The sequence below is a fragment of the Lissotriton vulgaris genome, chromosome 6 (genome assembly GCF_964263255.1).
Source record: "Lissotriton vulgaris chromosome 6, aLisVul1.2, whole genome shotgun sequence".
Classification (NCBI taxonomy): Eukaryota; Metazoa; Chordata; class Amphibia; order Caudata; family Salamandridae; genus Lissotriton; species Lissotriton vulgaris.
Genome location: NC_141694.1, coordinates 1457804748 through 1457832301, shown reverse-complemented (window position 1 = coordinate 1457832301; position 27554 = coordinate 1457804748).

The following is a 27554-nucleotide window of genomic DNA, read 5'->3' as shown; positions in this document are numbered from 1 at the left end:
GCGTATTTACAAGAAACTTGCCCCATGAAGAACGCTTTCCAATTAAAATGGGAAAAATAACATCATAGACACTCAAATGCCTTATAAATATGGCCCAAACAACCTATGAAGCTCTAGCAGTACATATCCAGAAATGTAATTGATTTCAAAAAATCGTTTTTAAACACAACATATAAATCAATTGTATACCTACATTCAAGAGGAAATGACTAAAAATGTCCTTAAGACACATGAAAGCGTTTTTTGAATGCCCTTGCACCATTTTTGGGACATTTTTAACATGGCTATGTAACTCCCATAATCAAAATCTAAATTTGCCAAGCACAGGTGGGAGCGTATTTACAAGAAACTTGCCCCATGAAGAACGCTTTCCATTTAAAAAGGGAAAAATAACATCATAGACACTCAAATGCCTTATAAATATGGCCCAAACAACCTATGAAGCTCTAGCAGTACATATCCAGAAATGTAATTGATTTCAAAAAATCGTTTTTAAACACAACATATAAATCAATTGTATACCTACATTCAAGAGGAAATGACAAAAAATGTCCTTAAGACACATGAAAGCGTTTTTTTGAATGCCCTTGCACCATTTTTGGGACATTTTTAACATGGCTATGTAACTCCCATAATCAAAATCTAAATCTGCCAAGCACAGGTGGGAGCGTATTTACAAGAAACTTGCCCCATGAAGAACGCTTTCCATTTAAAAAGGGAAAAATAACATCATAGACACTCAAATGCCTTATAAATATGGCCCAAACAACCTATGAAGCTCTAGCAGAACATATCCAGAAATGTAATTGTTTTCAAAAATCGTTTTTAAACACAACATATCTGTTTCAGCTTACATGAGAGACCATGGAATGAGCTCCAGGTACAACAATAACTTGTGTTACTGCATGCCAGATTTCTACACAGAATATGCAATTACAATTTCTCAAAGAAACAAAATCTATTTGTATATCACTTGAGACAAAGCAACATTTTAAAAACACAGCTTTCTTCATCATTTTCTCCTTAAATCATACTATTCTCTATCTAAATAAAATAAATCGTTTCTCACCTTAGCAAATACTTTTTGAGTTTCAAAACAGTCTCAGAAATACACCAAATTGTCTTCAGCAGAACAAAGAGGATGCACTCCAGAGGCTGCAGCTATAGAAAGCACAGAAATGCTGATATTCATTACACATATCTCTCTTATTAGCCAATCAAAACTCTTCCCTCACTTTTTTCAAATCAAAACCCTTCCCCCCTCTGCCCTCTCTGCCTTTTTTGCTTAGCAACCACCTCCTGAAAAACCTCTCATGTTTGCAAGTTCACACAACAATGTTTCAATTGAACTCTGAACTCTCAGTGCACCTGCGTATCCAGTGCAATCTTTCATTAAATGTTTTTTCCTTGACCATTCAAATTACATCTTTCAAAGAACACATCCATGCACCCTAACTTTCTGTTTTCAGAAATGGAAATGCACCAATCACTGCTAATGAATCATTAGCACTGGAAATCCACAGTTTTTTTCTTTACAAACTCCTACTGTTTCAACTGCCCTTTCATTACCACACTTCATCTGACTGCAGCACAACCTTCTCCCACCATGTTTTATGTCTGGATTGTTGGACATAGTTACATCTACTGGGCTCAAAGGTATGCTGAGAACAGAAATTTCCCTAACCTCAATTTACAAGATGTGGAAATTAAGTGGTTGGGCCAAAGAGGATTAAAATGTCACCAATTGATACCATTGGTGAAAACCTTTATGCATTTGCCAAAACCTGACCTGTTAATTGTGCACTGTGGAGGTAATGATTTGGGCACTTTGACTGGGGTAGGTCTGGAAATGCTTTTAAAGGACACCTTTGAGCAATTAATGGCACTTTTTCCTCAAACTGCCTTGGTATATTCAAATATATGCCAAAGACAGAAATGGAGGTGGTCCAACCAATTTTGTCCACAAATTGAGAAGTCGAGGAAGCATGTAAACAAATCTGTTTCAGCTTACATGAGAGACCATGGAATGGGCTCCTTGTACAACAATAACTTGCGTTACTACATGCAAGATATCTACAGAGGAGATGGAGTTCACTTCTCAGATGAGGGCAACAGAATTTTCATTTTGAATTTAAGACTGTGCATTGGTACCTACTTATAAGTACCTAAATGTACCATAAACCCAAAAGCTCTTCTCAGAGCTACCCTACATCTGATCACTCACAATTATTATTTTTCTCTAACTTTTATCTCTAATTTTCAACAAACTACGCTCCCAGAGCGCTACCCGGTTCGCGAACCGGAAGCTAACCGCGCAAAATTTCTAAAAAAAATGTTTTTTTCCTGCACATATGGTCCTCCTCAGCCACCCTCAGAAAACCTAGGGGGTCAAGATACGTCTACCGTGCCCCCTTCTACCCATTCTGAACATTATTTGCCCTCCATCTTGTATCTTGATTCGACCGAAACACAAAATGGTGGACTCCCGTAACGCTGCTGGTTCGCGGACCGGGACGCATACCGGGAAGCGGTCCAATAAAAAAGGTGGGAAGGTAATTCACAGAAAAACGACTGGAGACACTCTCACCAAATATAGATTAGCTCATACAACATAACAATCCCTTTCATTTTCACAAATTTGATTGAAATTCCATTTAGCCATGTAGCCTGTAGACCTCTGTAAATACCGTGAGGTAAATTACTTCACAAAACACATCTGAAGTGTTGGAATTGACAACCAATGAAAATGTTACTTTCATTTTCTACTTTTATTACCTGACATTTGATTGGTTATATACCTGAATATATATAAAGGAAGAGAAGGAAACACAGCCATTTTGACTGCTACTTCTTGTTGTACATTACAATTGAATTATCACTAAACACTTCAACTTGTTTGTAAAGGTAAGTTGTTATTTTTAAAACTGAAGTATATTGTACACTATAAATTAATATGGTAAAATGTTTCTGATAGTTATATACTATCCCTCTGTAGTAGTTATAGATTTAGATAGACTTCTCTGTTATAGTTATGGATGGAGTTAGGCTTCTCTTGGTTAAATCACAGACACTTTTTTATATTCCTACTTCCACTCTGATACTATACACTGCCAAAAGATAAATTCACTGATAAAAACTGCCTATCTAAAATTAATCCCAACAGTGCCCTATCTCTACTAATATATATTTTTTTTATCCAAATTTCAGGCAAAATGGAAGGCGAACAGAAAGTTGAATTTAAAATTGTCCTGCAAGAGAGCAGCCAAGAAATCATTTATCAAAATGAAAATGAATTTATGGATGAAACTAGGGACCAGGAACTACTGCAATGTGTCCAAGCAGTAGATGACCTCCTTAAAAATTAGGACATTTTCCATCCTCAGAGACTACAAAGTATATTCAATGAGAATTATGAAATTTCTGACAGTGAAATGTTAGAAAGTTTAATAAATTATGAAACACAATCACAATAAAAAAAATGCTTAAAAAATAAAGAAATTAAAAAATAATCAACAAAAACAACAAACAATTAACATACAGTATTTGAAAAGTCTATCATTCTTTTTTCCTTATAGTACGCTGCCCAGAACGCTTTCCGGTTCGCGAACTGGGCGCTCCCCACGCAAAAAAAAAAAAATTTTTTTTTTTTGCCCTGCTGGGCCCTTTTAAAACATCCACATAAAACATAGGGGGTCAACGAGGATCTACTATGCCCCCTTATGGTAATTTCCCCCTTTGTTTTGGCCTCCTCTTGTCTCTCGATCCTACCGAGAGACAAGATGGCGGCCGCTCCGGACTGTTTAGAATGTTGACAGACACCGGAGAGCCAATCAGCTTTGCATCGCAAAGTTCCGTTACGCGAAAAGTACGCAAACCAAGTTTCGTGCAAATCCATTCAGCCATTCGAGCTAAAAGTGAGGCCAACCGCCCTATGGAAAAATGAATGGGAAAAACGCGTTTTGGGACCCCCCTTTTTTCTCGGCCCCCCCTTGACGACCCCCCCAAATTTTCAGGGGCTGCTCAGAAACAAAATGTGCCATTTTCCTGAAAATTTCAGCCAATTCCGTCCACAAACCCCAAAGTTATTAGACATAGAATTTTCAAAAATCCCATAGGGAAAAAATCCTAACTATATATACCTACTGGCGACCGCAGGTAGGTAATACACACATATATATATATATATATACACACACACACACATATATATATTTACACACATATATCTATACTAATATAATAAAGAGAGAGCCCAAACCTTTGAGGCGGGTAATCTCAGGAGCCACAGCACCAATCACAACACCCAATACAGCGTTGGAAAGGGCAGTTGCAGCAGAAGGACATAGGCTATGCAGACGCCCACCATATACATTTAAAAGGTAAAAGAACCGTGCCAGAAAAGTAGTCCCTTGTGGGCGTGTCTGCTTTGTGCTGTGGGCGTGTGCTGGGGGCGTGACAAACGCTGGGGGCGTGTGGTACGTTCCGCCCTTCATGCCATGTCTAATATTGTGTGCTAATCCCACCCTGCTGCCTTTAAATATCCATCCACCCCATAATCATAACTCACATTTACTCCTTAAAATACCCCAACACCCTTAAACACTAACCCATCTTAAACCTATAAATATACCCTGTACCCCAAAACCCAAACCTATCCCTAAACCCTAAAAATACCCCTGTACCCCAATACCCAAACCTAGCCCTGACCCCTATTAATACCCCTGTACCTCAAAACACAAACCTACCCCTGAACCCTAAAAATACCCCTGTACCCTAAAACCCAAACCTAGCCCTGAACCCTAAAATACCACTGTACCCTCAAACCTACCCCTGAACCCTAAAATACCCCTGTACCCCAACACCCAAACCTAGCCCTGAACCCTTAAAATATCCCTGTACCCCAAAACCCAAACCTACCCCTGAACCCTAAAAATACCCTTGTACCCCAAAACCCAAACCTAGCCCGGAACCCTAAAAATAACCCTGTACCCAAAACCCAAACCTACCCCTGAACCCTAAAATACCCCTGTACCCCAAAACCCAAACATAGCCCTGAACCCTAAAAATACCCCTGTACCCCAAAACCCACACCTAGCGCTGAACCCTAAAAATACCCCTGTACCCCAAAACACATACCTATCCGTAAACCCTAAAACTACCCCTGTACCCCATAACCCAAAACTATATCTGAACCCTTAAAATACCCAAACACCCCAAAACATATACCTCAGTACCCCAAAACATATACCCCTATACCCATACTTACCTTATCCAAACATAAATAATGCTTTTACCATTCATGCATTTACAACGAATTTCGTTGTAAATGTATGCGTGGTATAAGCATATAAAATGTAATGCCATGTGTTATAATGGCATTGCGGAGTCATGGTCCTTGTGTAATTAAAGTATGCGGAGTGATGGTATGCTGAAAGAAAGTTGCGGAATAATGGGGGCTTACCCTCCCCCGGTAAGTACATTGGTGGCACGGTGGCCCACATCTCCAGCAACATACTCATATTTTTTCACCACCCATTTGAAAAATGCACAGGTCTCTCTCATTGATGGCCAGCACCGACATACACTTTTAGACACACCTCCCGCCACAAATTCTAGAATTACGAACTTTAGAGCTTGGGAGCTACGTTCGAATCTCGGCATCAGCTCAACATCCTGTGATTCCAGGCAAATCGCTTTGTCTCCCCGTGCCTACCACAAATGAATGTGTTCTTCTGTATTGTAAAGTAGGGAAATTCGAGTTCACACACTACTGAACGCGCACTCTTAAGTGCATCAGCAGTGCACTGTGAATTGGAGCATTTCACAGGCCTGTCACAGATAAGAAATGCTATCAAAACGAAATCCTACAAAACAATTTACTACTGGCCGGCAGCAATTCATACCCGGACGGGCTGCTAGTATATATATATATATATATATATATATATATATATATATATATATATATATATATATATATATATATTCACAGAAAAAACCATAGGTTTTAGGCCATATATAGTTAGGAATTTGCATTTACAAAACCTTGAAAATTCACTGAAAAAACCATAGGTTATAGACCATATATAGTTAGGAATTAGCATTTACAAAACCTTGAAAATTCACTGAAAAAACCATAGGTTATAGACCATATATAGTTAGGGATTAGCCTTTACAAAACCTTATTTTACTCGCACAAAACCATTGAAATTCGCATATATAGTTAGTTGCACTAACTATATATCGCGCACCCGCAATCCACTGCTGATGATGTCACATATTACATCATTCATGACATGGTCAGTGACATCACTGATGACATCACTGATGACATCTCAAATGACATCACTGATGACATCACTGATGACAACATCCAGTGACTGTATGTTTCTGTAAAGTTAAAATATGTCTTACATATTGAAGAATGAGTGGATGTATAAGTGTCTGGATGAAGGATTTAGTAGGTGCATGACTGACTGTATGAGTGAGTGATTAAATGTGTCTCACTGAGTGCATGGGTTAGTGACTAAACTGTCTTAATTTGTGCATCATTATGTCTGTTGTTCTGTAAACTGTTGCATGTGTTGATAAGTAGCTATATGAGTAAGTTTATGGGTTATTGATTGGTTGCCCAAGTATTTGTATGGGACACTGAGTGTGTGTGTGGGTGGCTGGGAGGTGTATGACTCTGTGCATAGATGAGTGAGCAGTTGATTCACTAGATGTATGGTTTCAAAAGTGCATGTGGAAACAGCTGTATAGGCGGTTGACTGTGTGCATGAGTGTATTGGTGAGTGAATGGATATCTCAGTGCTACATGTCAAAGTAAGTACATATGTAAAACACAGTACATGTAAGAGTTGACATATATAAATAACTGTGCATAAGAGCCAGTGAATGTGTGAGTGGCTGTATGGATCATTGTGAACTTGTATCAGGGATTGTATAAGAGAGTAAATATGTGTTAGTATATGTTTGAATAAGTAAAGTTTGTATAACTGTATAGTTGAGGAAATGGAGGTGTGATTGATACTTTGCATGACTGACTAGGTGTGTGAGTAACTCCATGGATGAGTGACAGTCTGTGAGTGTCTGTTTACACTGATTGTATCTAAGGTTATATTAGAGTCTGAAGAGGTTCATCGTATTATCACATGAATGATATCATCAGTGATGTGATCAGTAATGTCAAATGAGATGTCATCAGTGATGTCATCAGTGATGTCATTTGAGATGTCATCAGTGATGTCATTTGAGATGTCATCAGTGATGTCATCAGTGATGTCACTGACCATGTCATGAATGATGTAATATGTGACATCATCAGCAGTGGATTGCGGGTGCGCGATATATAGTTAGTGCAACTAACTATATATGCAAATTTCAATGGTTTTGTGCGAGTAAAATAAGGTTTTGTAAAGGCTAATCCCTAACTATATATGGTCTATAACCTATGGTTTTTTCAGTGAATTTTCAAGGTTTTGTAAATGCTAATTCCTAACTATATATGGTCTATAACCTATGGTTTTTTCAGTGAATTTTCAAGGTTTTGTAAATGCAAATTCCTAACTATATATGGCCTAAAACCTATGGTTTTTTCTGTGAATTTCAATGGTTTTTTAATAGCAAATATCAAAAGCTGTCAAATGTCAAGTACATGATAGGTAAAAACTTTTTCGTGTTTATGCACGCTGATGTGCTTTGAACGCTGCCCCCCCCCTCCCCTCTTTTCTCTTAGTAGTACTCTCTCTTTGCAGATAGTGAAGGGTAGTTAACGCAGGCCTTTACCCCCGTTGTAATCCGTCGTGCCTGCTTGTCTCTCCATTTGATTGATTGTTATCCAAGCATGTACTGTTTTACAATTGATTCTCTTTGGTTCATTCTCTATTTTCAAACAAGCACAAAGTCGCAATACTCTGTTTAGTCTTTGCAGATAGTGAAAAATCGTGTAAAAAAATAAAAGTAATCGAGCAAAATCAGTAGGCCACTAATTGGATCTCTTTTTGACCTCGCTAAAATAGAAACATTAGGAACAACCCTTCATGAGAAATACGAAAATAGTGAGATGAACTGAGCTCCACACCATGAGGGCTGCAAGACAGCTCGGCTCCGTCACCCACCCCGCCCAAAATAACGACAAACCCTATGCAAATATTAAAAATATATACAACACACCAGCAAAGTAACAGGGTAAAACATTTTATTAAATAACTATTTACATAACTATTTTATACTTTTTGTTGCCCGATCCGGCTAGCTCAATCGATCGAGCATGAAACTCATGCACTCTGATAGCAAGCGTTGCTACTGATGCTATGCAGACCAAAACTGGTTTTCAGTTTGTACATTTTTCTAGATTTTTCCATCCAAGGTTGGTTGAGTTTGTAGAACGATGGCTTCAGATTTTCAACATACGGTGTGGTGGCGCGGATTGGGAGGGGGCGCTTCGCTCCTGCCCCCTCCCCAAGTAAGATTTTCATACGTGAAAGTACGTTAATGGTTTTGGTCCCTGAGTTGCTTCGATGTCACTGCCATTCTCAAATGGCATAAGTTCTGGATGTTGGGTGCCATAGTTCAGAGTTCTGAGCAGCGCTTGTAACACTGTCTGAAGCTTATTTCCACCTACTGCAGCTTCACTATTCTCAAAGTAAGTGAGGGTCGTTTGTGGACCTGACTGCATTTTAAAACAATGTGATATGGTACCTCCCTAAACCGCTTGACGGAGGCCCCCGAGGGGCGGTGTGATGGCACGGACTCGGAGAAGACGCTTGGCTCCGACCCCCTCCCCAAGTCTTATAGCACTGGTGTAGCCTGAGATCGCCCCCGACATAGGCGGCCGGCTCCCGGGGTCCGGCGGAACTTTTTGCCTTTTGATGACTCTTCTATTCTGGACCTTGTCCCACAATCCGTTTGACCTGAAGACACGCTGTAGTGGGGCGCCCCTTTACCATTTTAGTTGCCATTCCGCCCGCTTTTGCTACACTGTGCCTCTTCCGCCATTCAGCTGTTTACCGCCCGCTCTTGCGACTACAACGTCTCGCTCACCATGTAGTTGAGTTGCTCCCGCTCTTGCGATGCAACGATAGGCGACTGCCACAGGACTCTCAAAATGGCGGCCGGCTCTTCAGATTTGGGCGTGGTCCACTAAAATGGCCCTGGGACACCTTGGAACTCGGACGCTTCCCTGATAGGGCTTGGGTCCCATTCTCGAAAGCGTCCCCTCAGCCGTGAAGATTCTACAAAAGTCTTGGGGGCCCCCGACTCCCGCAGGCTTCTGGTGGGGAGCGGCTGCCATGTTTGCTCGTGGAATGGCCACGACGGAGCTACGAGATGGTGGTGCTCTCATGCTGATGCCAGCTTCAGTCTGAAACATCCAGAAACACTGTAGACTACCAATTCGATCAGTTCCGGTAGCGCCCCAACATGACCCGGTAGAGAAGAACTTGCCCTCCCCTCTTTGACTGATGGTTCTTGTTGCCTGTCCCCTCTGTTGTCATTTAACAGAACTTTTTGGACTGCTGAAAGGGGTTGTGTTCCGAACGCTGGTTGGTGGAGACATTTTGACTATATTCTTGACCTACGTTGTCGCGTAATGCGTTATATGACACGCCGCGTTAGCGCACCCGGAAGTGATCCGGGGCGCGGCGCGCAGCGCGTAACGTAAGCATAACAGGTCATGTGACTTGTTAATAAAACTTTTTATTGGTTCATTTTACTTTTGTTATTTTAATAATGAAAAGCTTGGTCATATGACCTAAAAAATACGCTTTTTATTGATTTCGAACATTTTTTTTTTAAACATATATGTTATAATGTTCCAGGCTAATGTACTTTCCCGGAAAATTTACAACTGTCCTGCAAGTAAAATATATTCCTTCTTCAAGAAAAAGGGCGTTTCTTCGTCCCATGACGGAGCCGTTGAGTAAAAGAGGCTCGGCCTGCTGTCTTACTCGCCGATACGCCTGATTATCAGATTCTTATCGATCACTTTATCTTGCAGGAGTGGAAAACACAACTGCCCTTGACCATTTATCTTTACTGCGTTCCTACGTATTATACCTTTTATCCGTCATGTAATTGGACTGCTTTATTTCACTTGCTTTTTACTGATTCGAAAACAGTGACTAAAAGTAAAAACTTTACCAATGTAAATACTACTACCATGTTTTGTTTTAAAAACCTTTATTGTGAAAATGTCAGTATACAAATACGGGCCTATAACCACGTGGGCCGGCCACGGAGCAAACTGAAATCGTATATGATGAGGAGACATTTACACTGTAGAGGAACGTAACGAGCGGGCCATTAGGTTGCAAGAACTAAGGTGTCTAACAGTTGCGGAATCGGTGGACGTACATTTTGTAATTAAAATACGACAAAGCCACTTACAAAAAAATCATCTAGATATACATTTGCGGGCAAGTACCATGGGTGACGTTAATTCGAACTTTCAATAGTACAGTAATCAATAACACATCAGAACTTAATATCAATAGGGATGTCGAAATATTCAATCAATTCTCGTCCCCGCCCGCCATGAGCATCAAAACTGCATTCATATCTCGTGATATCAAGGTTGTTCAACCAGTACACAACAAGGAGTTACGAGTCCCATTTATACCGGCGCCATTTTGGGCGAGGCCGGGCAGGTCCAAGATATAGTCAAAATGTCTCCACCAACCATCGGCCAGACCAGAACCCCTTTCGGCCCTTTATGCTACAAGATGGTGTCTTCCATTCAGAAAATATTGTTGGCAGCATTTTGAAAGGAAAGATAAACAGCCGTTCTCCTAGTGAGTCTCACATTGTTACATTTAGGAAGAATGTTGAAGAGTAGTATGTTGAAAATCTGAAGCCATTTTTCTACAAACTCTCAATCAGCCTTGGATGGAAAAAAAAATCCTGAAGAATGTACAAACTGAAAACCAATTTTTGTCTGTATAGCATCAACAGCAACGCTTGAGTCAGCTTTGTGTGAAGCCGCCATTTTGATTCAATCAATAACGTCCCCCTGCACACATTCAGGGACCTGGTCGTGTATTCAGGTCAAACGGATTGTGGGACAAGATGCAGAAAGGAAAAGGAAAAAAGTTCCGCCGGACCTCGGGAGCCGGCCGCCTATGTCATGGGCGATCTTTGGCCACACCAGGGCAATAGTGAAGCTGCAGCAGGTGCAAATAAGCTTCAGACAGTCTTACAAGCACTGCTCAGAACTCTCAACTATGGCACTCAACATCCAGGACTTGCCATCCGGATCTTGGCGCCTTGTGCTGGTTCCGACCTATTCACACATCGGTCCACTACTGACATCACCTCATAAGCCAACGGGGCACCCCACGCCGACTTTCGGCGCAGCATTGTAGGATGGCCACACCAGTGCGGCAACTTGCTGGACACCACCTCGGTGCCATCCGGATCTCGGCGCGTTCGAGTCACTGTACCGCAAGAGTGACCGGAACTCAGCTGGACACGCCGTCTTTTGGCGCAGCATTGTAGGATGGCCACACCAGTGCGGCAATTTGTTGGACACCACCTCGGTGCCATCCGGATCTCGGCACGTTCGAGTCACTGTACCGCAAGAGTGACCGGAACTCAGCTGGACACGCCGTCTTTCGGCGCAGCATTGTAGGATGGCCACACCAGTGCGGCAACTTGCTGGACACCACCTCGGTGCCATCCGGATCTCGGCGCGCTGTGCTGCCTTCGGCCTACTGTAGCCGCAAGTGCGGACGCAACTCAGTTGGACGTTGAGTGAAAAGATAAGGGGCGCCGCACTGCAGCCGAGGAGCCTCCATCTTGGGTGAGACGCACAGCCCCCACTGACTGACGCGACCTTACAGGCCAACGGGGTGCCCCACGCCGACTTTCGGCGCAGCATTGTAGGATAGCCACACCAGTGCAGCAACTTGCTGGACAACAACTCGGTGCCATCCGGATCTCGGCGCGTTGTGCTGCCTTCGGCCTATTCGCACATCGGTCCGCTACTGACGCCGCCTCACGTGCCAACGGATTTTCTACGCTTTTTGTAGCCCTATGCCGCATAACAGGTCATGTGACTTGTTTATAAAACTTTTCATTGGTTCATTTTACTTTTGGTTTCCTCATGATGGAAGGCTTGGTCATATGACCTAAAAATAACACTTTTCATTGGTTTAGAACATTTTTTTTTCCCAAACGATGAAAGCCCCACCTTGTTTCTGGATGTTTCAGACTGAAGCTGGCGTCAGCATGAGAGCACCACCATCTCGTGGCTCCGTCGTGGTCATTCCGCGGCAATCATGGCAGCCGCTCCCCACCGGAAGCCTGCAAGAGTCGAGGGCCCCCAAGACTTTTGTAGAATCTTCACGGCTGAGGGGACGCTTTCGAGAATGGAGCCCAAGCCCTAGCAGGCAAGCGTCCGAGTTCCAAGGTGTCCCAGGACCATTTTAGTGGACCAGGCCCAAATCCAAAGAGCCGTCCGCCATTTTAAGAATCCAATGGCAGCCGCCTATCGCTGAACCGCAAGAGTGGGCGCAACTCAACTACATGGTGAGCGAGACGCTGTAGTCATGAAGTAGTGATGTCATGAGTGATGTCACTGACCATGTCATGAGTGATGTAATATGTGACGTCATCAGCAGTGCATTGCAGGCGCGCAAGTTATAGTGAGTCCAACTAACTATAACGTGGAATTTCATTGGTTTTATGTCAGTAAAATTTCCCGCTAACTATAACTGGTGTGAAACCTATGGTTTTTTCAGTGAATATATATATATATATATATATATATATATATATATATATATATATATATATATATATATATATATATATATATATATATATATATATATATATATATATATATGCCTACTGGCGGTCGCCAGTAGGTATATATAGTTAGGATTTTTTCTCTATGGGATTTTTGAATTTTCTATGTCTAATAACTTTGGCGTTTGCGGACGGAATTGGCTGAAATTTTCAGGAAAATGGAACATTTTATTTCTGAGTAGCCCCTGACAATTTGGGGGGGTTTCATCAAGGGGGGGCCGAGAAAAAAGGGGGGTCCCAAAACGCGTTTTTCCCATGTTAATTTCCATAGGGCGGTTGGCCTCACTTTTAGCTCGAACGGCTGAATGGATTTGCACAAACTTGGCAAAATTGTAGGGACTGTTAGCCTGATGTGCCTTTGCTAGGTCTCAATATATATGCTCCAGTGGATTTTGAGTAATTTAGGTTCAAAAAAAGATATATATCTGGGCGGAGCCTAACCACACATCTGATCTGATTGGCTGTCAGCACTTCATCCAAGAAGTGTTGGCAGCCATCTTGGGACCAATATACATGATAGCACCTCATTAAAAAGCATTGTAGTTAATAGAGGGTTTTAGGACTTTAGTTACATTATAAATCATTTGTTGATGGTACCATACTCGTTTTAGGAATTGTGGTGGGTTCTAAGGTGATTTTACCATGTGAAAAAACCTTCTGCTGTGATATCATGAATATTGTTTGAAAGAAAACTAATATCTCATGATTTTCCCACAGTGGTTTGGAAGGGGATCTATAAGCTAAACTGAAAGCATATTTTCTGTAAATTCACATTATCTTTCTCAGTCATGTGAAAATGAAGTCTGACATTCTCAGTAAAACATGTACATCCAACAAGGACAGAGACTGTCAGTTGATTCCTTTGTGTTCTACTGCAGCCTCCTAGAGTGTTCTAAAGAACAACTAGAGCGCTAACAGTCCTACTTATTACAAAGGTATGGCACACCTGAAGCCATCTTGATTGGAATAAAGTGGTAACTCTTAAAACATTTAATTTAAAAAGAAACAACATGAGGGGGTATATTTTGCCATAGAAAGTATGATTAGTGCTGCAGAATGAAAAATTAGGGCACATTTTGAGTGACTTCTCAAATCCTTTTCTATTTCATTAAAACATTCTGACATGCAGTCTCCCAAAATGGCCACCAGAGACAAAAGAGCCCAAATGTAGCCCAAATATCACCCAGATGTAGCCCAAGTATAGCCCAATGACAGAATGTCCCAGAGTGTTCTAAAGAACAACTAGAGCGCTAACAGTCCTACTTATTACAAAGGTATGGCACACCTGAAGCCATCTTGATTGGAATAAAGTGGTAACTCTTAAAACATTTAATTTAAAAAGAAACAACATGAGGGGGTATATTTTGCCATAGAAAGTATGATTAGTGCTGCAGAATGAAAAATTAGGGCACATTTTGAGTGACTTCTCAAATCCTTTTCTATTTCATTAAAACATTCTGACATGCAGTCTCCCAAAATGGCCACCAGAGACAAAAGAGCCCAAATATAGCCCAAATATCACCCAGATGTAGCCCAAGTATAGCCCAATGACAGAATGTCCCAGAGTGTTCTAAAGAACAACTAGAGCGCTAACAGTCCTACTTATTACAAAGGTATAGCACACCTGGAGCCATCGTGATGGGAATAAAGTGGTAACTCTTAAAACATTTAATTTAAAAAGGAACAAAATGAGGGGGTATATTATGCAATAGAAGGTATTATTAGTGCTGCAGAAAGAAAAATTAGGGCACATTTTGAGTGACTTTTCAAATCCTCTTCTGTTTCATTAAAAAATTCTGACATGCAGTCTCCCAAAATGGCCACCAGAGACAAAAGAGCCCAAATGTAGCCCAAATATCACCCAGATGTAGCCCAAGTATAGCCCAATGACAGAATGTCCCAGAGTGTTCTAAAGAACAACTAGAGCGCTAACAGTCCTACTTATTACAAAGGTATGGCACACCTGAAGCCATCTTGATTGGAATAAAGTGGTAACTCTTAAAACATTTAATTTAAAAAGGAACAAAATGAGGGGGTATATTTTGCCATATGAATTATGATTAGTGCTGCAGAAAGAAAAATTAGGGCACATTTTGAGTGACTTCTCAAACCCTCTTCAATTTCATTAAAAAATTCTGACATACAGTCTCCCAAGATGGCCACCAGAGACAAAAGAGCCTAAATGTAGCCCAAATATCACCCAGATGTACCCCAAGTATAGCCCAATGACAGAATGTCCCAGAGTGTTCTAAAGAACAACTAGAGCGCTAACAGTCTTACTTATGACAAAAGTATGGCACACCAGAAGCCATCTTGATTGGAATGAAGTGGTAAGTCTGAAAACACTCAATTTAAAAAGGAACAACATGAGGGGGTTAATTTTGCCATAGAAAGTATGATTAGTGCTTCAGAAAGAAAAATTAGGGATCATTTTGAGTGACTTCTCAAATCCTCTTCTATTTCATTAAAAAAATTCTGACATGCAGACTGAAACATGCACTTTGAATACCAGCAGCAGACGTCCCTGGTGAGCAGTAGCTTTACTACAGTGATCTAATGTGCAACTAGAGTGCTAACATTCAGAATTTATGGCAAATGTGTGACACATCTGAATGCCTTCTTGATGGAACCAAAGTAAACAAGCATTGAAAATGCAATAGATCTCGCCCTCGTTTAAGTTAAAGCCATTCTGTTTGTAATGAGGTGGCTTTTTAGCTTTGCTTTTATTAGTGTTTTTTCAACTTTCATGTAAATAACATGCATCTGTATGCATATAAGTATATGTATGCATGCATTTATGTTTGTATTTATATAGATATACAGATGATATATGTTTATATATGTATGTATATATATATATTCACTGAAAAAACCATAGGCTATAGACCATATATAGTTAGGAATTAGCATTTACAAAACCTTGAAAATTCACTGAAAAAACCATAGGTTATAGACCATATATAGTTAGGAATTAGCATTTACAAAACCTTGAAAATTCACTGAAAAAACCATAGGTTAAAGACCATATATAGTTAGGAATTCGCATTTACAAAACCTTATTTTACTCACACAAAACCATTGAAATTCCATATATAGTTAGTTGCACTAACTATATATCGCGCACCCGCAATCCACTGCTGATGATGTCGCATATTACATCATTCATGACATGGTCAGTGACATCACTGATGACATCACTGATGACATCTCAAATGACATCACTGATGACATCTCAAATGACATCACTGATGACATCACTGATGACATCTCATTTGACATTACTGATCACATCACTGATGATATCATTCATGTGATAATACGATGAACCTCTTCAGACTCTAATATAACCTTAGATACAATCCGTGTAAACAGACACTCACAGACTGTCACTCATCCATGGAGTTACTCACACACCTAGTCAGTCATGCAAAGAATCAATCACACCTCCATTTCCTCAACTATACAGTCATACAAACATATACTAACACATATTTACTCTCTTATACAATCCCTGATACAAGTTCACAATGATCCATACAGCCACTCACACATTCACTGGCTCTTATGCACAGTTATTTATATATGTCAACTCTCACATGTACTGTGTTTTACATATGTACTTACTTTGACATGTAGCACTGAGATATCCATTCACTCACCAATACACTCATGCACACAGTCAACCGCCCATATAGCTGTTTCCACATGCACTTTTGAAACCATACATCTAGTGAATCAACTGCTCACACATCTATGCACAGAGTCATACACCTCCCAGCCACCCACACACACACTCAGTCTCCCATACAAATACTTGGGCAACCAATCAATAACCCATATAGTTACTCATATAGCTACTTATCAAAACATGCAACAGTTTACAGAACAACAGACATAATGATGCACAAATTAAGACAGTTTAGTCACTAACCCATGCACTCAGTGAGACACATTTAATCACTCACTCATACAGTCAGTCATGCACCTACTAAATCCTTCATCCAGACACTTATACATCCACTCATTCTTCAATATGTAAGACATATTTTAACTTTACAGAAACATACAGTCACTGGATGTTGCCATCAGTGATGTCATCAGTGATGTCATTTGAGATGTCATCAGTGATGTCATCAGTGATGTCACTGACCATGTCATGAATGATGTAATATGTGACATCATCAGCAGTGGATTGCGGGTGCGCGATATATAGTTAGTGCAACTAACTATATATGGAATTTCAATGGTTTTGTGTGAGTAAAATAAGGTTTTGTAAATGTGAATTCCTAACTATATATGGTCTTTAACCTATGGATTTTTCAGTGAATATATATATATATATATATATATATATATATATATATATATATATATATATATATATATATATATATAAACATCCAACTTGTCGCCAGCAGCCGTCGGCAAGCAAACAGGTACACGGACTTCAATTAATCACCCAAGCCAGTCTTCTCTTTTCAAAAGATTTATTTCATTTCGTGGTGGTGGTGCTAGTCATCAGACGCGTTTCGGACTGGTGTCCTTGCTCACTGATGAGGGGGAATTGGAGAAGCCATGTTTTTAAGGGGGGCGAATACATTTCAAAATTGCGCCTTTCCAACAGGTAGTTAACATAAACAAAGGACTTCGAAATTCGAGTCTCTAGCATTTCGTATTTTTACGGTCGCCATGTTGGTCTAGTGCAGAGGTCTTCAAACTTTTTGATGCCGAGACCCCCTTGTAAAACCTTTATAGGCGTAAGGACCCCCTTCCGACAAAAGTTTCTAGAAACTGGTACTCCTCATCATCAACTTTTGACAACCATAAATGCGCCTGTTAGACCTCATCACATCCCTCCATCATTCATCCACCCACACTTTTACACATCCATCCATCCACCCTTTCATCCTTCCATCCATACATCCATCCTTCATCCATCCACCCTTTCATCCTTCCATACATCCATCCTTTACCCATCCACCTTTCCTTCCATCCACCCATCATTCATCCACCCACCTTTTCACACATCCATCCATCATTCATCCATGCAACCTTTTATCCATTCATACATCCATCCACCCTTTCATGTTCCCATCCTTCACCTATCCACCCTTTCATCCATCCATCCACCCACCGTTTCATCCATCCATCTACCCATCATTCATCCCCCCACCTTTTCACACATCCATCCATCATTCATCCATCCACCCTTTCATCCATCCATCCTTATCTGTCCACCCTTTCATTCTTCCATCCATACATCTATCCTTCACCAATCTATCCTTCATCCATCCACCCTTTCATTCATCCATCCACTCATCATTCATCCACCCACCTTTTCACACATCCATCCATACATCCATCATCCATCCATTCACCCATCCTTTACCCATCCACCCTTCCTTCCATCCACCCATCATTCATACACCCACCTTTTCACACATCCATCTATCATTCATCCATGCAACCTTTTATCCATTCATACATCCATCCACCCTTTCATCTTCCCATCCTTCATCCACCCACCCTTTCATCCTCCCACCCATACATCCATCCATCCTTCACCTATCCACCCTTCCATCCATCCACCCTTTCATCCATCCATCTACCCATCATTCATCCCCCCACCTTTTCACACATCCATCCATCCATCATTCATCCATCCACCCGTTCATCCATCCATCCTTCTGTCCACCCTTTCATTCTTCCATCCATACATCTATCATTCATCCATCCACCCTTTCATTCATCCATCCACTCATCATTCATCCACCCACCTTTTCACACATCCGTCCATACATCCATCATCCATTCATTCACCCATCCTTTACCCATCCACCCTTCCTTCCATCCACCCATCATTCATCCACCCACCTTTTTACACATCCATCCATCATTCATCCATGCAACCTTTTATCCATTCATACATCCACCCTTTCATCCTCCCATCCATACATCCATTCTTCATCCATCCCCCCTTTCATCCTCCCATCCATACATCCATCCTTCATCCATCCCCCCTTTCATCCTCCCATCCATACATCCACCCTTCATCCATCCACCCTTTCATCCTCCCATCCTCCCATCCATCCACCCTTTCATCCATACATCCATCCACCCACCCTTTCATCCATCCACCCATCATTCATCCCCCACCTTTTCACACATCCATCCATGCATCATTCATCCATGCAGCCTTTTATCCATCCATCCATCCACCCTTTCATCCTCCCATCCATACATACATCCATCCTTCATCCATCCACCCTTTCATCCTCCCATCCATCATCCATCCATCCACCCTTTCATCCATCCATCCATCCTTCTTCCATCCATCCTTTCATTCTTCCATCCATACATCTATCCTTCACCAATCTATCCTTCATCCATCCACCCTTTCATCCTTCCATCCATAAATCCATCATTCATCCACCCTTTCATCCATCCACTCACCCTTCATTCATCCACCCATCTTTTTACACATCCATCTATCATTCATCCATCCACCCTTTCATCCATCCATTCTTCCGTCCACCCTTTCATTCTTCCATCCATACATCTATCCTTCACCAATCTATCCTTCATCCATCTACCCTCTCATCCTTCCATCCATACATCCATCATTCACCAATCTATCCTTCATCCATCCACCCTTTCATTCATCCATCCACTCATTCATCCACCCACCTTTTCACACATCCATCCATCTTTCAGCCTTTCATCCATCCATTCACCCATCATTCATCCACCCACCTTTTCTGTGCCTCTCTCATGGGGGGGGGAGGGGGGTGGAAATCAGTATCTCTCTGCGTCGTCTTCATTCTTTTTTCCCACTCATGGGAGGGCTTCTCTGTGCCTCCCTGCTGGGTGCGGGGGACGTGTCACGGGACCCACAGCTCCAGGTGCGCAACATCTATTGAACTCAAAGGGCTACACTACAGCCTGATCCCCCAGACCCCACCTCCAACCCCCTTCCCCAGCTCGTGTATGTGAGCCCAGCTGTAACAGCTTCAGGGACACACACACACAGTCACACCCAAGTACTTGACACGTCTTTAAAAGACCTTTACTTCTTAATGAGGCGTTGATGTTTTTCACACCTCGGTGTGAATCAGGCCTCCGCCGTGAGCACCCTCAGTGCAATGCCAGGAACTGCACTCTGCGACCCCCTTCCCAGGACTCCACGACCCCCCTGGGGGTCGCGCCCCACAGATTGAAGACCGCTGGTCTAGTGTGAGGCGGTCATAATGTAAACATCTATACATATCAATTCCTGATCATTTTAAAATAACTCATTATATATCGCATCGTATGTCAAATGTCAATTTCATTGTATATTTATTAGGGGTGGGCGGCCAGCTACGCTCCGTGCACGGAGTGTGCGTAGTGCCGCCTACTCCGCATTTTGCGGAGCTGGCGTAGCCAGGCGGCACTACGCACGCTCCGCAGACGGAGCGTAGCTGGCCGCCACCCGCCTCCCTCCCGCCCTCCCTAAATACTTTCAAATAAAGGAATCAAATAATTTAAAAAGCACTTACCTTGCCCGCCGCGTCCCCGGGGCTCGCTATCTTCCGTCTTCAGTCTTCTTTAGTAATGCGCATGCGCGGGCGGCCGCGCATGCGCATTTTCACGAGAAAATGCGCATGCGCGGCCGCCCGCGCATGCGCATTACTAAAGAAGACGGAAGACGGAAGATAGCGAGCCCCGGGGACGCGGCGGGCAGCGGCGGCAAGGTAAGTGCTTTTTAAATTATTTGATTCCTTTATTTGAAAGTATTTAGGGAGGGCGGGAGGGAGGCGGGTGGCGGGGCTGGCGGCCAGTGGTGTTTGCGGAGTGGGGCTACGCGGAGTGCGGAGGTGGGCGTAGTTTCTCGCCCACTTCGCGTAGCTCCGCGAAGCCCCACTCCGCCAACTCCGCCCAGGGTTAATATTTATACAGTTATTTTAAAAAAGCAATTAAGCTTAATCAAATGCACAACATTAACGATTTTACAAAACTCACTTCTAATGTCGCAAAGGGTGCACTTTTGTATCTGTTCAAATACAGAATTATTTATGAGTGCTCTGATATGTATTTTATAATATGCTAAATTATTTGCATAGAGTTTTATAGCGTACATTTTTTACGCTGCTTCCTGTGATTTCATTCGTACACATTATGGCATATGCAAAACATTATCATGTGAAGGTTGGGTCATGTTTGTAATTATCTGTACAAATACAAGATATATCATTCCTTCATATGGACATCCTAAGATATATGTCCCCTGTATTCCTTACTAAACTATCTATCTACTGTACCTGCAGGTACTGGTTAGTCGGAATTCATGATGGTTTGTATGTGCGACATAGGTATGTATATAACCCCTCAACAGCTTGATGTAGGGCTACTGTATATACATGGCGCAAACTCATTACCAGGGGAAGTGTCCCATTAAAGACCCAATCTTATATAGATCCAGAGAATGGAATTGACTTTGACCCCTTTGTAAATAATGATCTCCATGATTACGTGAGGGCTAAAAAAGAACAACTCACCTAAATATTGAGAGCCTTAAGATGTAGTGCTATAACGTGATTAAATGTGATAAAATATAAACAAAAATATCATACAATAAACAAAAAAATATAATTACATTTGTTTTCAATTGATTGTTCATGATTGAACTGCCCCTGTCATATACATTTTTAAATTGGATTTTCATATATGTATACATGATCATGGAATCAACAAATGACAAGGACTGATGGAAACTGCTTCATAACTGATTGAGTAACACATAGGCCCAATGCGCAGGTATTTCTACTCCCTATATTTCTATAAAAACCGTATTGATGTTCATAAAGCAGAGGGAAATTTTTATAAGAAGTTGAGCAAGTCCTCCCCAGTGTTCTGTCCCCCAGGATGTTTACTATTAAGAAGCACTATGTATTTAGAGTCGAGCTGTCGGAGACGCTTTTCATTGTCTCCTCCCTTTTTGTTGGGTACGATTGCATCTATGACAAAGTACTTAAGATGGTTAAGATTCTGGTTGTGTACTTGTTGGAAATGTCGAGCAACCGGGTATGATGGGTCAGCATTGACTATAGCCCTGAGATGTTGGAGTATACGGACATATACTGCCGATTTTGTACTTCCAACGTAGACAAGTTCGCAGCTGCATTTTAAAACATATACTGCCAGCTCCGTACAGCATGTGTAGTCAGCTTTAAGCATTATGGGTTTGGTGTCGAACAGGGTGGGGCAAGATCTGGTGTTAATTCCGAACTTGCAAGCTCGACAACTAATACAACGGAAAAACCCCATAAGGGGGGATAGCCAATTGTCTGGGGGTGTCTCAGGGCTGCTGCTGACCAACTCATTGCGCATCGCATACGCTCGTCTAAATGTAATAGTGGGGGATCGTGGCATGATATTTTTGAGGACGTTGTCAGTAGGAATAATGGGCCATTCACGTTTGATCAGTTGGGATGTTTGTCGTGCCTGACGACTATACCCTGTTATGAGGCGTATGGTGTTTGGTTCTTCAGCCTCTGCTGGGGTAGTTATGGTCCTGGGTCTTTGAGGGTTAAGGAGTTCTTGGCTATCTAAGCGATTAGCTTTCGCCATGCTAGTTTCTAATTTCTTAATTTCGTAACCCCTTGCTAAAAGTCTGTTTTTTCATTCATCTTGATGTTTGTCCCTCATTGCTGTCGTGCTGCAAGACCTATGGATTCTTAAAAATTCCCTATACGGAATAGCAGTTATAGTGTGTTTAGGGTGGAAGCTGCGGGCATGTAGGATGGTGTTACCCGAAGTTGTTTTTCCGAACAGAGTAGTTTTAATTTCATTTTGTTCTATTCTGACTTTAACATCTAAAAAAGTTGCCTCCTCTCTGTTTATGTCAGCTGTAAACTTGAGGTTCAGTCGGTTTGTGTTTATGCCCTCAATAAATTGTTCAGCTTCCTGTATTGTGCCATTCCATATTATAAAAACATCGTCTATATATCTCCAGTATTTAACCACATTGTTGTTCCACCATGCGCTATGAGTGTCTTTGAGGACACGTTCCTCCCACCACCTCACGTGGAGCCCCGCGTAGGTGGGGGAAAAACATGCCCCCATCGCCACCCCTCTTAGTTGTCTATACACCTCATTATTAAACATAAAAACATTGTTGTGGAGAAAAGTCTCTATCATAGATATAAGCATCTTGTTGTGCTGATGCAGTTCAATGGGTCGTTGGTCTAAAAAGTATTTGACCGCCCTTATGCCATCCACATGATCAATGCTGGTGTAAAGTGTGGCTATGTCCATGGTGATAAGGAGATATTTTTCAGACCATGTACATTGACTGAGGCCATATAAGAACTCTGTAGTGTCCTTGACATAGGCTGGAAATCTTACCACGAAATCTTGCAGAAAAAAGTCGATGTACTTAGAGGTGTTTTCGAATGCACTATTGATAGCCGATACAATTGGTCTGCCCGGTACTGGTGTTTGTTGCTTATGGACTTTGGGCACAAAGTATATAACAGGCATTACTGGATGTGTTTTATGTAGGAAATTTAATTCATCCCTTGATAATAGACCATCTCGTTTCCACTGGTGCAGATTTTTAACGTACGTTTCCTGAATGGTTTTCGCCGTTCTAAAATCAGTTTTCGAATAGCAAGCAGTGTCATTAAGCTGTCGTTGTGCTTCTAGGATATAGTCCTGTTTAGCCCATAGGACTATATTGCCCCCTTTATCAAATTGATTTATAACTATTTCATTGTTCTTTCTTAGTTTATCCATAAGATTGCTATATGCCCTCATTCTGGGATCTGGTGGTTTTCGATGTTTCATGATTTTTAATTGAAGTTTTTTCAACTCTTCTGTGAGCCTGTCCACATAAACATCAATCGCGTCCCTGGGCATATTCGGAATGAAGGTTGATGGTATCTTGAAAGGGGTGCTCGCAGCTTGATTTACCTCAATGTCCTCAGTATCTGCCATCTTCTGTGTGTTACCAATATCGTCTTCGTCCCTACGCAACCGGGACATTGTTTTCATCAGGCCAATGTCTTTTACTTGTAATCCGGTGGTTTTTGCACGCTTATCACCTTCTTTATTATTTTTATCCGACGTGCTCTTTTTGATAGCATAGTATTTCCTTAGTTTGATTTTCCAGATATATTTAAAGACATCTATCCTGGTGTTGCAGTAATTAAAATTGCTTTCTGGGCAGAATGACAGGCCCAATGAAAGCAGTTGTTTCTCCGCTTGGTCCAATTGTACTGATGTCAGGTTAATTATAGTGTTTTTGTTTATTGCTTCTTGTTCTGCCAGTATTTTCTCTTGGGTTGCCGTCCTTTTCACTTTGGTGCACTTACGGCGTTGTTTGCGTCTCCTGTTTCTCCTTTGGACTGCGCGGAGTTTGGATTCCGTGAGCATAGAGTCTGTTTCCTCTGAAGTCTCACATACTCGATTTCCTCCGCCAATGTTAATTGGCCCAAGTCTTCTCCTCGTGTGTCCTGATTATCCTCCTCAGGGCCATCACTGCTCGGTACTAGGCTCACATCTGAACCCGACGTGGTGGGGTCGTTAACAACCATAGGTGATTGTCGAGTGGTTACCGTGGATTTGGCCTGTGATGCATTTCTCTGTTTGCGCAGTTGGTCATATTTTCTCGCAAAAGTGTAAATTTGTCCCAAAGCATAATCTTGCTCATCCCGGGCGAACTTGTAGACCTTTCTTACCTTAATAGTGGCCTCTTGTTTTTTTAGGCGTTCAGTCATTTCTTTCATGGTCTGTTCAATACAGGCTTTATCAACTTTATAAATATCTTTTTTAAGTTCTTCATTGATCCTGGTAAATTCATCCAGGTTCTTCTGCCTATCGACCTTTGCATATTTCACTAAAAGGCATAATAGTTGCATCGATGCTTCGAGGTTGCTTTGGGCCCAGTCTTTGAGTAAATCAGGGTTGCAATTTTTGAAACTTGGGACGAGCATGATCCTCAAGCCGCGTGGCACTCTCCCAACTTCGTGGTACTTTTCGAGGGATCGGATCTCCCACCATTTTGTGAGTTCCCCTCTCTGATTTTTTTCTAGTTCTCTCATAAGTTTTTTGACTTCCGTTTCATTGTTAACAGTTTTGTTTATGGCATTCCTAGTGCCTTGTTGTACTTTTGGCAGATTCAAAAAAAGTTCTTCAAAAGCCTCTTCTCTCTCCCGCTCCTCCGACATAGCACCACCAGGGTATATTACTGTTGGTTATCTCGGGTGCTTATCGTATCAAGTTCCCGATGTGCTGGCTTATAATGGTACCTCCCCAACCTGCATATCAAACAAGTGCGGTTTTGTCTCACCGTGGTTCAGCTTCCGGATACCGTCTGCCGATTTCTTCCTCCGCCGTCCGCCAGTGAGGTGTGCCGCTTTTTTCTTCTGTTGTGCAGGGGGCTGATCAATGTTGCTCCTAACCGGAACAGTCTTCCAAATAGGTCCGTATTGTGATCAGCTCACTTCGTGGTGGAGGGGTCCGTGTTATCGGGAAACCGACCTCGTCCCGATGAATATAAACATCCAACTTGTCGCCAGCAGCCGTCGGCAAGCAAACAGGTACACGGACTTTAATTAATCACCCAAGCCAGTCTTCTCTTTTCAAAAGATTTATTTCATTTCGTGATGGTGGTGCTAGTCATCAGACGCATTTCGGACTGGCGTCCTTGCTCACTGATGAGGGGGAATTGGAGAAGCCATGTTTTTAAGGGGGACGAATACATTTCAAAATTGCGCCTTTCCAACAGGTAGTTAACATAAACAAAGGACTTATATATATCCACTACAAAATAGCTCCAAGTCCCGGACCCATGGCGCTTCTCTTTCCGTTGCATGATTCGCAGCAGAGCTATGCCGAATTAGTATCCACAAACACTCTCTCCAAGGAAAAAGTTATGAATCTCGCACTCGCTGGATTTAACTTTGTCCACAAATCTTCTTTATTTCTTGTTACGTCAGAAACAAAGCAACGTGCAGGTTATAACAAAGAAACTGGCGCATTTCGTTATCCCCTGATAACTTGGTCACGGTTGCGAGTTGTCAATTCAAAATCAACCAATAAAAACACTTCACATTACATCATGTGATTTGTGATGTCATATGGACCAAAGGATTGTGGTACTCGTGGTTTACAATATTTACAAATATTTACAATGTCTTTATATCGATGTGCACAAAACAAAGTGGTTATTTTGTTATCATTGTTTGTTACATTGCGACCCATATGTGATTATAATACGAGTTCTCATGGCTCTTGAAGGTTTAGTCAAAATCGGTATTAATGAGTGATTTAAGGTTTATGAAAAACCTCCGGAAAAACGGTAAAAACATTTACCTAAGCATCATATTGGATCCAATAGGATGAACGCTTTCATGTGTCTCAGCTGGTATAGCGGGGACACTGAAAACGCGCCTCACAAACTCTGTTTGATTAGTTCTTAAATAGTCCTCTACAGGGACATGAAATCAATCAACAATAATTTAAAATCCTATTTTATCGTTTCATGATGTGTTAGGATTACCGATTTCGTATATTATAGCCCTCTGTTGGGTCTAGCGGATATTTCAGTGTGTTTGGGGTTTTATTAATGTCTCCCCAAACTATTTATATTTGGATTTTGGTTCCAACATCTACATTTTGATATAGCCCTCCAGTGGGCCAAGAGACATGCATAAGACATAATGTAGCTCATTGCTTATGTTTGTGCATAAGAATATCTGCACACCAAAATAGACCACACATTTGGCAATAATCTCATATTTTCTGATAAAAAGTAAATTCGTCATAGTACAAAATTAAGCAGGATATTTCAAAACAGTGAAGGGCACAAAAAGGGGAATTGTTCCTCAAAGATGGACATAGAGTTCTTCACTCTGATTCAGACCCCACGGAGTGAGAATTCGGAAATTTAGAATCTGTCGTGATTCTCTCTGTCTCATTATTTTTTCACGATCTCCACCCCTCTCATCGGTAGAAATCGTTTCAAGTGCATAGAATTGTAGTAATTTCCAGTTCGCACCATGACTCTGTTCCATGAGTTTGGCAACTGCATTGCTTCTATCACAGTTAGTAGTCGCTCTTACGTGTTCCAGTATTCATTTTTTTGGCTCACATTTTGTGCTGCCAATGTATTTGAGTGAGCACGGACATTCAATTACGTACACAACATACTGGCTCTTGCATGTGATCAACTCCTTTATCTGCCATGTTTTGTTGTTGGGCATCGTTACCATAGTTGTATTTTTGGCAATTTGACAGACTTTGCAGGTTTGACATTTGATAAAACCTTTGGTTTTCAACCAATCAGTTCCATTTTTTTTTACTCAATTTTTGATGGTGACTATGTATCAACTTGTCCTTTAGGTTTTGGGCACGTCTATAAGTGACATTCGGATGTTTACCTATAATTGTACCAACTATGGAGTCTAATTGAAGTAGTTTCCAATTTTTCCTCAAAATTTGGACAATCTGTTTAGATTTCCTCGAGTAGTCCAGAATGAGTCTCACTGGGTCTCTCGGCATGTAACGTGGCATTTGTTGATGTCTTTTTCCTGTGTAGGGTGGTTTCAATTTTGTTATTAGCAATGTAAATTTCTGAGTCCAAAAAGATAACTCTGTCACTGCTAATGGAGTACGTGAATTTGAAGTTTGCCTCTGTTGTATTCAATATTTTAAAGTATTCCTCAAATTCTTCCTCCGTCCCATCCCATACAATCAGGAGG